At 37.9% G+C, this 11,270-nt stretch overlaps 1 protein-coding gene across 8 annotated transcripts in view; it reads left to right on the top strand.

Annotated features, from left to right (window-relative positions):
• Positions 1-11,270, top strand: part of osbpl8 (oxysterol binding protein-like 8) — a 71,078-nt gene that overhangs the window by 26,381 nt on the left and 33,427 nt on the right. Inside the window, exon 1 of one of the 8 annotated variants that reach the window (XM_016681340.1) lies at positions 3,260-3,342. The exons of 5 other annotated variants lie outside the window; for them this stretch is intronic. The gene's annotated coding sequence lies outside the window, so the exon portion shown is untranslated. Of the gene's footprint in view, positions 1-3,259; positions 3,343-3,408; positions 3,437-11,270 lie in introns of those variants that run through there. 2 more of the 8 variants (XM_016681337.1, XM_016681338.1) reach the window with 2 other exon arrangements.

Here is an 11,270-nt window from a genome sequence, read left to right as displayed (position 1 = left end):
GATTATGTGAGAGGGAATGAGCTTCCAAACGTACAAAACGAAACGAAACATTAGATTCCTGTGATTTTGGAAATGTAAAATCTTCAATAAATAACAATGGGCTGTATTTTGTTGCTGAGAAACAAAGTAAAATTGCACAAGTAACCGTGAAAGAGAAGCGGAACGGAGAAGCGGAAAGGAGTAGCGGCGCGAATGGAGCAGCTGCAAAAGCAGTGAAATTGCGAAATTAATGCAAATTTCGACTGGTAGCATTCACTTCGTAATTAGTTTTTAGCTTAGCGGTTTCTGTTCTGTATATAAAGGATTACCTGAAGAATACAGGAGAGAGACAGTATCTCCAACAGTAAATATGGCAAAGATGCTGTGGACAAAAAGTTGGAAAAATATGCAGCCACTTAGTACGTAATTGATGGAGTGAAATTCAGATGATGTAGGCGCAGTTGCATATTTCAGCATTCAATGTTTAATACAGTGCAGACGGGATGTTCAGAATATTCCTTTCTAGGCAGATAAATCAGCTTGTTGGGCCAGAATGGTGGGTGGAGGACAGGCAAGAGAGAAAACTGAGTGGATGAATAAGCACTGTTTTGCAGAAGCAGAAGCATGTGAATAGATGTTTGACTATAGTGTTTTCTTACTCTAAAACCTCAATATAATTATTCCTTTGAACTTCTATTCCTAATTAATAATTAGTGGAGGCTTTTAGCTGATCTTTCACCAGTGGCAATATTGCAAATCTGCTAAAACTTTCTACGGAATATGAAGTTGAATTTGCATTCAAGCAAAGATAAAAATTGTTGTAGGTAACCAGTGTGGCGGTGTGTGACTCAAGTTTTCTATTGGTATTCTATAACAGGGGAAGGTATGACTCATAACTTTGTTCTGACCAGCTTTTAAGTTTTTTTATTTTTTTTATTTGCACATTTCTTTTGGTTTATACAGAAATACTAAAAAAAAAAAATACATTTCTCTTCCAGTAATTGTTCATAGATTTTTTTCTGCTATCATGTAGCGGCTGCTAAATGTTTCTGTTTTTCTGGTATTTGAGAAAACCTATCCAAAGTCACAGACTGAAAGTCACTCATCAGGGGGTTTCCTGCCCGCAGCTACAGACTGTAGTCTAATTCTAAAGGCTGGTTTTCGACTGCAAATGAGCTTTGCAAATATAAGAAGGACTAGTTTTTTTCTGCTATTCTGAGTGGAAGAAGCAGGCTTTTTATTGTGTGTGTGTGTCATTCCAAAAATAATGAGTCTCATGATGTGAATCACAGACCGCTCTGTCAGCAGACTGGAGAATGTTTGACAGATTACAATTATTGCTTTGTGAGTGTGAATAAAAAATGCAATTAATGTCCTCAGTATGACTCGACAGGAGAGTGGGATGCAAAATAAATAAGTAGGAATGCTTATTAGACATAATTGATAGAAAAGTCAACCTTTGCTGTGCCTTGAAGAACTATTTATGCCATTCGAACCTTTTTTTTTGTCACGTTTATAAATCACAGGATTCAGTGAGATAGATCAACACAAGGTATATCAATGTGAAGTGGAAGGAAAAGTATGCATAATCTTTTCCTCAGGACCACTTCTGTGTTTATCATTTTCAGACATACGCGTCAGTCTTTCCTTTTGTATAGATGCACAGTCTTGTGATCGTAAGGTGAACAGCGCAGGATTGAGAGGCTCCAGTGCTCAGCCTGATTGAGGTGGAGATGTGTATTTTAGTGCGGACCGACTGTGACCTTTCAGTCAGAGTGCTTTGTACTCCTGAGGGAAATATGGCAATTTTCAGACCAAGTTTTTATATTGGTCTCTGGGAGCAAATTATGCAGCTAAGCTAAAGATTCTGGGAATGGAGACTTTATTGCCCATCAAGACTGTAATAAGCAGAATTATTTGATGCTTCTGCACATATTTTTGAAGCCTCAGGTTTATTTGTATAGCACATTTCAGCACCACACAACATAGTGCATAGCCAATTATGAAACAAGCAACATTTCATCAATGTGACTCAAGATAAGCTCATGTATGAGTTACTCTTGATCTTGCTGGGACAGTGGTCCTTTAAATCTAGAAATGTTCTTCAGGCAATAGAAGGCCAACTTCTATAATACCTTCTAAAGATAATAACTTCAGCTAATAATAACTTCATGTTTTTCATGTAGAGAAAGTTGAGGCACATCCACACATTGCTGTGTTCTAAGCATTTGTTTAAAAGGATGCTGCTTTTGTTTGCTGTACTTTATAACAGAAGAAACAAGTCAATGGAAACCATGGCAATACAGCATACATTTATGCTTTCTTTCCACTGAGCAATGTTATTTGTTACACTATTTTATGGTCCAGCGTATTTAGGTTTCCACTGCCAATTGGATTCTCATTGGGCAGGAGGTGTTAAATATTGCGTCATATGAGAAAAACAATAAACTTGAAGCAATAGAATGTCTTGTTTGTCACAAGCAAGTTTTTCTTTCTCCCAAATCAATGGACTGTTGTATAGGTCCACCGTAGCAATACCACATCATTGTCCAATGGACCTACAGCTGACGGAACCCCTCGAATGGTGTGGTACGGTCCTGATGTATGAGCCGTTTTTACAATGGAAACACAAAATAGTGTACCAAACCACACCAACCCGTGGTGAACCACTCGGTGAAAACGAGGCATTACGTCTTTCTAAATGGACCTATAAAAGGGTTTCAGGGTAGGTAGGGGGTAAGTGAGTCGTCCTCAGAGTTGATTTTCCATTGTGACCTATGGAGTTTACCCTGGTCACTGCTTTATTGATGCAGTGGCGCTTTAGTCAACAAGTTCCCAGGAAGGAGTAGTGTGATTAAAGTAACTGAGCCGGACGGTGCACACAAATCCCCATCTTTAACAGCCTACCCCCCATGTTTGCATCCATGGTTGAATTGTGTCTGAATAAGACCAGTTCTCAAAGTAACAAGCAATGGGGTGGATTGATGAAGAGATAGGATGGGGGGAAAATCACAAGGGCTTTAGAGAATGGATGAAAGATGAGTAAGAGTATTCAATGGCAGTGATGTAACAACCGCTGAGAAAGTAAACAAGTAAATTACTGAAGGCTTCGTGTGGGGGGGAAATGGTGAGGAAGAAGAAGAAAGCAAAGAGAGGAGAGATCTCTCATCAGAAAGAGAGAGAAAGGGGGAGGCTCAAATTCTCCTGCATGTGTGTTCTCTTTCCGTCTTGTCTCCTCCTTTCCTTTCGGTGTGTGTGTGTGTGTTGGAGCTCAGCGGCATGTCACACCACTTTTAGTCTGAACAAGAAAACGGTAGCAGCGATAAACTCCTCTCCCTCGATTGACTGCAGTTCCCGTGTGCTGTAAGTGAACCTTAAACTGTTAGACTCATAGCAGGAAGCAAGAGTGGGTAGCTTAGACCGAGGAGAGTTTGGGTAATTCTCCGCTGCTCTTGAGGTATGTTGCTCTATAATTTCCAAAAAGTCATTTGTTTTAAATAAACCATTTTGTAACCATTGCTTATCGGCTTTCTGTGTAGCTTACTTCCATTGACTGTGGTTCTGATTCTTGTTGGACCATTTAACTCTATTAAATCAGACAAATTTTGACCCCTCAATCAAACCAAAATTCCCCCAACAGCTTTGTTGTTCTAGGTATTTATTGGCCAGAGAGCAACACGGTCTTTCAAATTTCTGGAAAAGTTTTAGTATGTTGCATGTCTGGATTAGTATGGAAGAGGAAATCAAAGTGTTGAAAAAATATTGTAATCTTTAGACTTTTATCCACCAAAATTTTGTTCTTTAGTTTGTTTTTTATTTCATTCTTTTGTTTTTTATTTTCTTCGTTCGTTCCTGTGTTTGTTTGTTCATTCATTCATCTGGTCATTCATTAATTCATTTGTTCGTTCCAGCGTTCATTCCTGTGTTCCTTCTTTCCTTCATTCTCCTATTTAATCTGGCATAGTATGCTTTTCTATTCTATCTTTTAAAATGAACATGAAGGAGCAAGTACTCTTGAAAGTTGGAACCCCACTTTGATTAGGTACTACTTTAAATTGTCTTTAGCAAAATGTCTTCATTGTAAGTTTCACTGTTTGTTGCTTTAATTGTCTTTGAGTTATTCTTCAGAAGTGAGTGAGGAAGCCATATAGGCTAAGAACTATGGTCCAAATAACAGGAGGTACAAATGGCTACCGATTGAGATACGAATTACAGAATCATAACTCCTTAATCACCAAACCCTTTCCAGTCCACCTATATGCCTAATCCGGAGTTAGCTCTTATCTGTAAATGCTGCTGAAATATCCAACCATGTTCATTCTGCTTAGATGGAAGCAAATGAACTTTATCTTTTTCTAGGGTTCTGCTTTGTATCATCAGTATTCCAGGAACAGTTGCGTTTTTGTTCCTATTTATTTTCCTCACAATAGAGGCTCTGCGGGAGTGTTGGCCATGTTCAATAGGTGCAGGCAGACAGGTTAGTGCTGAGAGTAATCAGCCTGACAGCACTAGCCAAGGTCTGTGCTTGTTCATTCTGAACAAGCAGCTGGACTGTGAGGTCTAACTTCATAACGTTTCCCTTCAAAACGACAGATACAGCTTTTAACCAATCACTGCTTTGTGGCTCATTTACTGTATCTGCCCTTGTAGTTTAATTTTGAACTAGTTTAATGTAGTTTAAGACATAAACTACATTCAGATTATTTCTAGCCTCAACCTAGATAAGATTAAAATTTAGCTTTGTCTCAATAAATTTTAGCTAAATTTTAATTTTAGCTAAATTTGGATGTAAAAATTATAAATAAAGCCCCAGAATAAAATGTTCCTCCTTGTTTGTAGTACGTACACAAGATCTTAATTGGTGCTCTCTTCCCAAAACTCTCCTAATGAAATCCTCATGCAGACTGTTTACCCAAGTCACGCGATCATCCTTGAGCTGGTCCTCCATATCATTTCTTGGTTAAAAATCTTACATTGCTGATTCTTTTCCAACTGAGAATTTTAATAAAACAATCTACCATTCTGTTTTTTTTTGTCTTATTATCTATTATTACATACTTTCTTTTTAAGTGGGTTCCTGCTTCTAAATGTTGTGTGCAGTGTACTAACAGAGCTTTAGTTAAGCTCTTAAACACCTCTTTCACCCTTATTCTTGAGGACTTTCACCACCTCACCTCTGTGCTTCCTGAGCCCCCGGTCTCCTGCTGTGATGAAACTGAGACACCACTTAGTGTGAGGCCCATTTCACCACCAAGTCATCCTCTAACCTGATCTTTCTGGATCATGTTGAGACACTGCTGTCTAAGGAGATGCAGGAGGCAATCTATCACCATTGCCCCTACCAATGCCCCACAAAAAAACTTTGGTTACATTCACACCAGCCCTGTTTAGTCCATTTTAATTGAACTCTTGTCCATTTGTCTAGAAGGTCTGGTTCTTGAATGCACAAATAAGCTTTTATGTGGACTGAAAAAGCAAACTTTTGTCCATCTACAAACTTAGGTTTGGTTCAAGTGAACTCTGGTGTGGTTGAATTCAAGAGAGTGGAGAGTGGAGACTGTTCCAAAAACATTGTAAATACAACCAAAACAAACATGGTAGTCTAGCGCTGGCGGGAGATGCGGCTTGTGATCTCTTACCAAACACTAAAGAGAAAATCTGATGTTACTCCATTTTTGTTTATATGTCGTGAAGAAAGGAGTTGCCTTGCGTCTTCTTCTGAGCTTTTTGTGTCGTTTCCTTCAGTGGTTCTTAGTGCAGCGCCCCCACAGGCAAGGAGGGAAGCTGGTTTTTCAATTAATTTGGATCATTTGGTAAAGCAGAGTTTGTAAATTAACCACACCAGCTAAAAATGTTGCAATTTTGGTTCCCAATCAGTGAGTTTTACTGCACAGTCAAGTGAGAAAACACCCTTAGAAACATCATTTTTTCTTAATGACTTACTTGCTTGATGCCTTTGAGAGGGATAGATTGTGTTAAATATTTAGAAAAAAATGAAATAGGGCCACTCTGTTTAGAAAAGAGCTGAAATTTGCTTTCTTTCAGATCATTGTCTTGTTTGGATTGTCATTTTGTCGTTTTATCATTATTTGTATCAGACGTAATGTAGACTTGGATCTAAATGAAAAATGTTTCAACTAATAGAGATTCATTCATACACCAGAAAAGTGCAAGACTTGCTATAATTTTGTGAAAGCTTGATCACATTTTTCCCACAAATGGAGTAAAGGTTTTACAAACCCAAACTGTGTTTAAAAAGTTTGAATAACTCGGCCATTCCTTGTAGTTTTTGTGCTTCTGTAATTATAAAAGGGTCCTCATGCCAATAAAGCATTGAAAAAGCTCCCTGTCTGGGGACTGGATGTATGATCTTTGGTTAACCTTTATACTTTGATATCTTTCAAATTACAGCGAAGGTCAGAATTTCTAGCCTCCCTGATGAAATCAAACAAAACTAATCCACTATGTGTTGTTCTTAATTTTTCAATAGAAATCACCACAATGAAACCTGTTAGTACTTGTATTGCTTCCAAAAGAACAAAAGAGAACATTTCCACAAAGTCAGAACAGTTTATTTTATTGAAGTGCCAAATTGTAACAAGAACACTGAAAATGTTTGGTGTGATTTTATCAGCGGGGGGCTAATGGTTCTGACTGTCTGATCACACAGAGGGAGAACCGAACCATATTTTCAGATTTTTACTTGTAGAAAAAGAGTGTAATTTTTTTTTACTTCTACTTCACAATAATACACTTGATACTATTCCATGACATGAAGTCCTAATAGAACATACTTAGAATTTGTTAGCAATTTATCTAGTACCTGGTTACTATTACTGGTTAGTTTTAGTTTGTCATTATGTGATGAAGACGGCTAACATACATTAATGGTTAGCGGCTCTCCTTGCCCATCACAACTCTTTAGCTACTTTGGATCATTATAATGAGGTCAAACACATTGTATCTCCTCTGTTATTGCCACATATATTTTCAGATTGGAATTGTGAGTCTCATGAGTCTCATCATTATTGCACAGCAGCAAATTCCATCAGTCTTGACTCAGGCATTTCTTCAAACCATACCTTCTACACTCCATAAACCAAAATCTTCCAGCAATATTATTTATGGTTTCTGTTCTAGCTCCTTCCGGCCATTTGGACAGATTCCAGGTTTTCCATCTCATACTGTAGCTCTCTGCCTGCTTGGGCTCAGGCTGTAGCCATGAACTCACCACTTTACTGACAGACCTGTCAGTTCCTTAATAATGGATTTAGCTGTTCTGACGTCAAATACAGGCTGAAATGATCTATGTGATTTCACACCATGACGATGCTGCAGTGGAATGTGGACGTAGAGAATAATTGGAATTTGGAGTTTTCTAATTGATCAAAGTAAAAATGGACTTTTAACCTGTAAGGCTTCTAGTTAAAAAAAACCTTTATTTTTTTCATACTCGGGAGAATATTAGATCAGTTTTACCCTCATAACATGTTTGAATTTCAACCTGCCCTTTAGACATAGTACAAAAAATAACCTGTTGTTTTTTTACGTCCTCCTCCTCTCTCTGTTGCTGAAAAGGAAACTGGGTCAGAAATGTGCTGCAAGTGATGTTCAAACGTTATGTAATATGTCACAGCGCTTTATCCCCCGATAGCAGTCCCCATCTTTTCATAGGAAGAAAGAGCAGCCTGTGTTTTAGGCTGTTCATTCTGCAGACGGTTCGAGGCTTCCAGGGAAATAGGATGTGATACAATAGAAGATTATGTCCTATTTTTGTTTGTGACCCTTATTATTGTTTATATTGTTTTCTATGTATGTTGTTTGTCTTTTTTTTATTGAAATTAATTACATTTTTCTAAATCATTGGGACCACTTTAATGTCCTAACTGCATTAAAGTGGTGGAAAATGAGACCCGTCTAATCACTGTTGTTGGACACACTGACTGAGTCGAGCAACTATTGTAAGGTGTTGACAGATGTAAAAAGTTGTTCTCAGCACATGCGTGTTGAGAGTATGTTGCAGTGCTCTGTCGTCTGAGCTAGGATGATTATATTGATGTTAAAGAAAAGGGGCCCAAAAACAGAACCCTCAGGAACCCCATATTTAGTTATTTCAGGTAAAGACTGTGGTGTCCTGATCATCAAGTGAGTAAAGTTGTACAAAGTTGCAAGACCATGTGCTACTGTAGTAAAACAACAACTCAGTATTTGTAAATGTCAGTTTTTGAATGGAGATCTGGGACAAACAATCCTGATTGGAACATCAATAATCTAAGCTGTTTACTCTAAGTGATTGAACACTCATTACTGAGTTATTAAACAAAACATTGTTCTGCGCCATTGTCTCCTCTTTTTCTTCTTTCTCTGTCCAAGCAAATATGGAAATTTTAGGTTGAGCAGTCATGCTTACAGTCACTGTTCATTACTTATCAAAACAGCTGCTGTTTTATGTCTGAAACCAATAACAGGAGAATAGAACCGATTCCCATAGAAAAATGTCAACTTTCATATTTATAATCTTCCTGATGCAGAACTGCTCGCAGTCAAAATGCATCTTGTTCAAAGCACTCATTCTTAAACCGTGGACTTATGAAGGTGGATGCATTTTAACGAGGGATTCTACCAAGTAAAGGTTTTGTCGACTGATTTAAATGCATTTTCTTTCATGGCTTCAAGTGCTACATGCATTATGTTTTAAAGGCAAGGTGTAATTCCTTTGTACAGACCTGGCTTCTCTTTGCACTGATCAAACACACCAAGGCCATCTGTTTTCAGCTGCTATCTTTAGAGTATACTACATGCACATGTGTGGTCATGTTAACCAACAACTTTGAATGCTTCACTCACAGGCCTTATCTTAGATGTGCTGTTTCACATCCTAAGCTGCAACAGAAAAACTGCAGACATGAAAATGTTGGTGTATCGGCAGGTAGTGCAAAAGTGATCACATTTACTGTCATTAATTTGTCTGTTTTTTGACTTGTATTTTTATTTTTTTTAAATGGCCACTAAAATGTTTAGGATGTAATTCCTAAATGTTTAGTTTATAGCACATTATATTAACCCCATTTAATCTAATTAGTCATATTTAATACTATATAATATCCACAAGTTGGCTGTAAATGTATTTCTAATGACTGTTCAACTCTTCCCAGTCATAAAAGGCTTCTGACTGGAGATTCTCCTCTGGATGCCACTGGTTGCCTGTCAGTTTTTTGATGATAAAAGCACTAATATTATCTCACCAAACGCTGTAATCCAAGAATGTGTTCTCTCTCCACTGAGTCAGTATTTTCCAGCTCTATCATTACATCTTTTTTCACCAAACCTTTGTCTTCCTCCCAGACGTCGTCACCTCAGCTTCCCCATCTGCATGTGTAGTAATCAGCTCTGACAACTAACACCTTTTTTTTCTTTCAGCCCGGTCCTTTAGTCAATCAAGTAAAGCAACTGAGGTTATTTTAAGTTGACATCTTATTGAACCAACTTAGAGATATTGACTGAGTAAGAATAGTTTTATTATAGGATTAGACTCCGGCTGTGATCACGGAAAGCCGCGGTATTATTCAGGCTACAACAGCTGAAGATTTTTTTTTTGCCTTCGACTACGTACCCAGGAATCCCAGACACAAAGCCAACTAATAGTACTGTCTCTGAGTAGGAAGGGAATGTTTTGGAAGGCAGAAACAGTGTCCAGGTATAACTGTACTTTCCAATCGCATGACGATCAGATGAGCTGAGATTAAGGTTTGTTAATCGACCTCTGACGTTCAGTGACTGTTTGCTAATCCCTTCCTCTTATTGTTGTAAGCAGCTCTTAGTGTTGTCTCTTTTTTTGTTTCTTCCTCAGCTAGAATCTGTCTGGGGTCCAACTCAACAGCTTTTTGCAATTTTGTTTTCCCTTTCTTGGAACAAACATGGGTGCCATTGTTTTCTATGGCTTCTACCGTATTGAGCTACTTATGTCAGCGTCTTTCATCACAAATGTGATGGGAGCAACTGTGAAAGGAATCCATCAACAACACAAATGAGATAAACAGCCAACTGTGACTGCACCATATTGTAGAGTAGTACACCTCCCCTTGAACCTAACAAGAAATGTTAATGTTGAATATTTTTATGCTGATATCAATTGTGCTTGACACATATTTTCAATGCTTCTTTAAAGTACACATCTAGGTCACTTCGACCTATATGAGGTGTTGGCGAAATTCCATCCGACTGGGATTATATATTATTGGAAATCAGAGTTTGAATTTCTGAAATGCAGTAGTATAGAGCAGTGTTTTTCAACCTTTTTTGAGCCAAGGTACACTGTTTTAATTGAAAAAAAATCTCGAGGCACACCACCAACCAAAAATGTAAACAAAGATACTCTGTAGCCACCTATGTTACATATATAGTCATTCTTATCAAAGTGTCTTGAATAGGAATCAAATAAACACAAAAATGTATTTTTTTAATCACATTTTACATTTCTTATTTCAAATTGCACGTAACATGTCCACTTCAAAATTACGGTGCCATAACAATGTGGTTAAAGAAAGAAGGTGTAGTGTTTCTAAAACACTTCAAAATGTTTTAGAAACTAATCCACGAGCATTATTTAAGCTGGAATACAGAAAATAATTCTTATTCTGAAAGAAGCAATAATATTTGGGAAATATTTCACTGTTACAATATGAAGATTTCCATGTACAAAATGTCAATATCTGTATATTTTACCCATCTAGTGTGAAACCTGTGCATGTTTGGATGAAAACAGCTGATTTCCTGGCAGAAATTGCTAGAGAGCCCCTTGTTGGTTGAAGAAAAATACACAGAAAAGCCTCACCGTGCTACAATCCGCAAGGTTCAAAGCTTAGGAAAAATGTAGCAGCTTATAGTCCGGAAAATACGGTACCGTAGGTGAAATTGAATAATTTCCACGGCACACCTGATGATCACTCATGGCACACTAATGTGCCACGGAACAGTGGTTGAAAAACACTGGAATAGAGGAGTCCCTGGACCACAGCCACTCGAGATTAGCTAAAACCTGCAAATACTAAAACCAAATATACATTACTGTGCATATTAAGCTCAGTGGAAACCATCTTAGCCCTATCACAGAAACTAACTTCCAGAGACTGTCTTATCCCCTCTCTTACGGGGAACAGCCAATCAGAGACAAGGAAAATAAAAACGGTGCTCCTGGATTGGCTGCTTTGCAATCGCTAATGCACCTAGCATTGTCTAGGTGTTTCAGATTCCCAGGCTGCATTTTCAAATATCTTAGAAAAAATTGCAAA

The sequence above is a fragment of the Poecilia formosa genome, unplaced genomic scaffold, assembly GCF_000485575.1.
Source record: "Poecilia formosa unplaced genomic scaffold, Poecilia_formosa-5.1.2 Scaffold277, whole genome shotgun sequence".
Lineage (NCBI taxonomy): Eukaryota > Metazoa > Chordata > Actinopteri > Cyprinodontiformes > Poeciliidae > Poecilia > Poecilia formosa.
The sequence above is the reverse complement of the archived record's forward strand: the minus strand, read 5'-3'. Positions and strand labels throughout refer to the sequence as shown.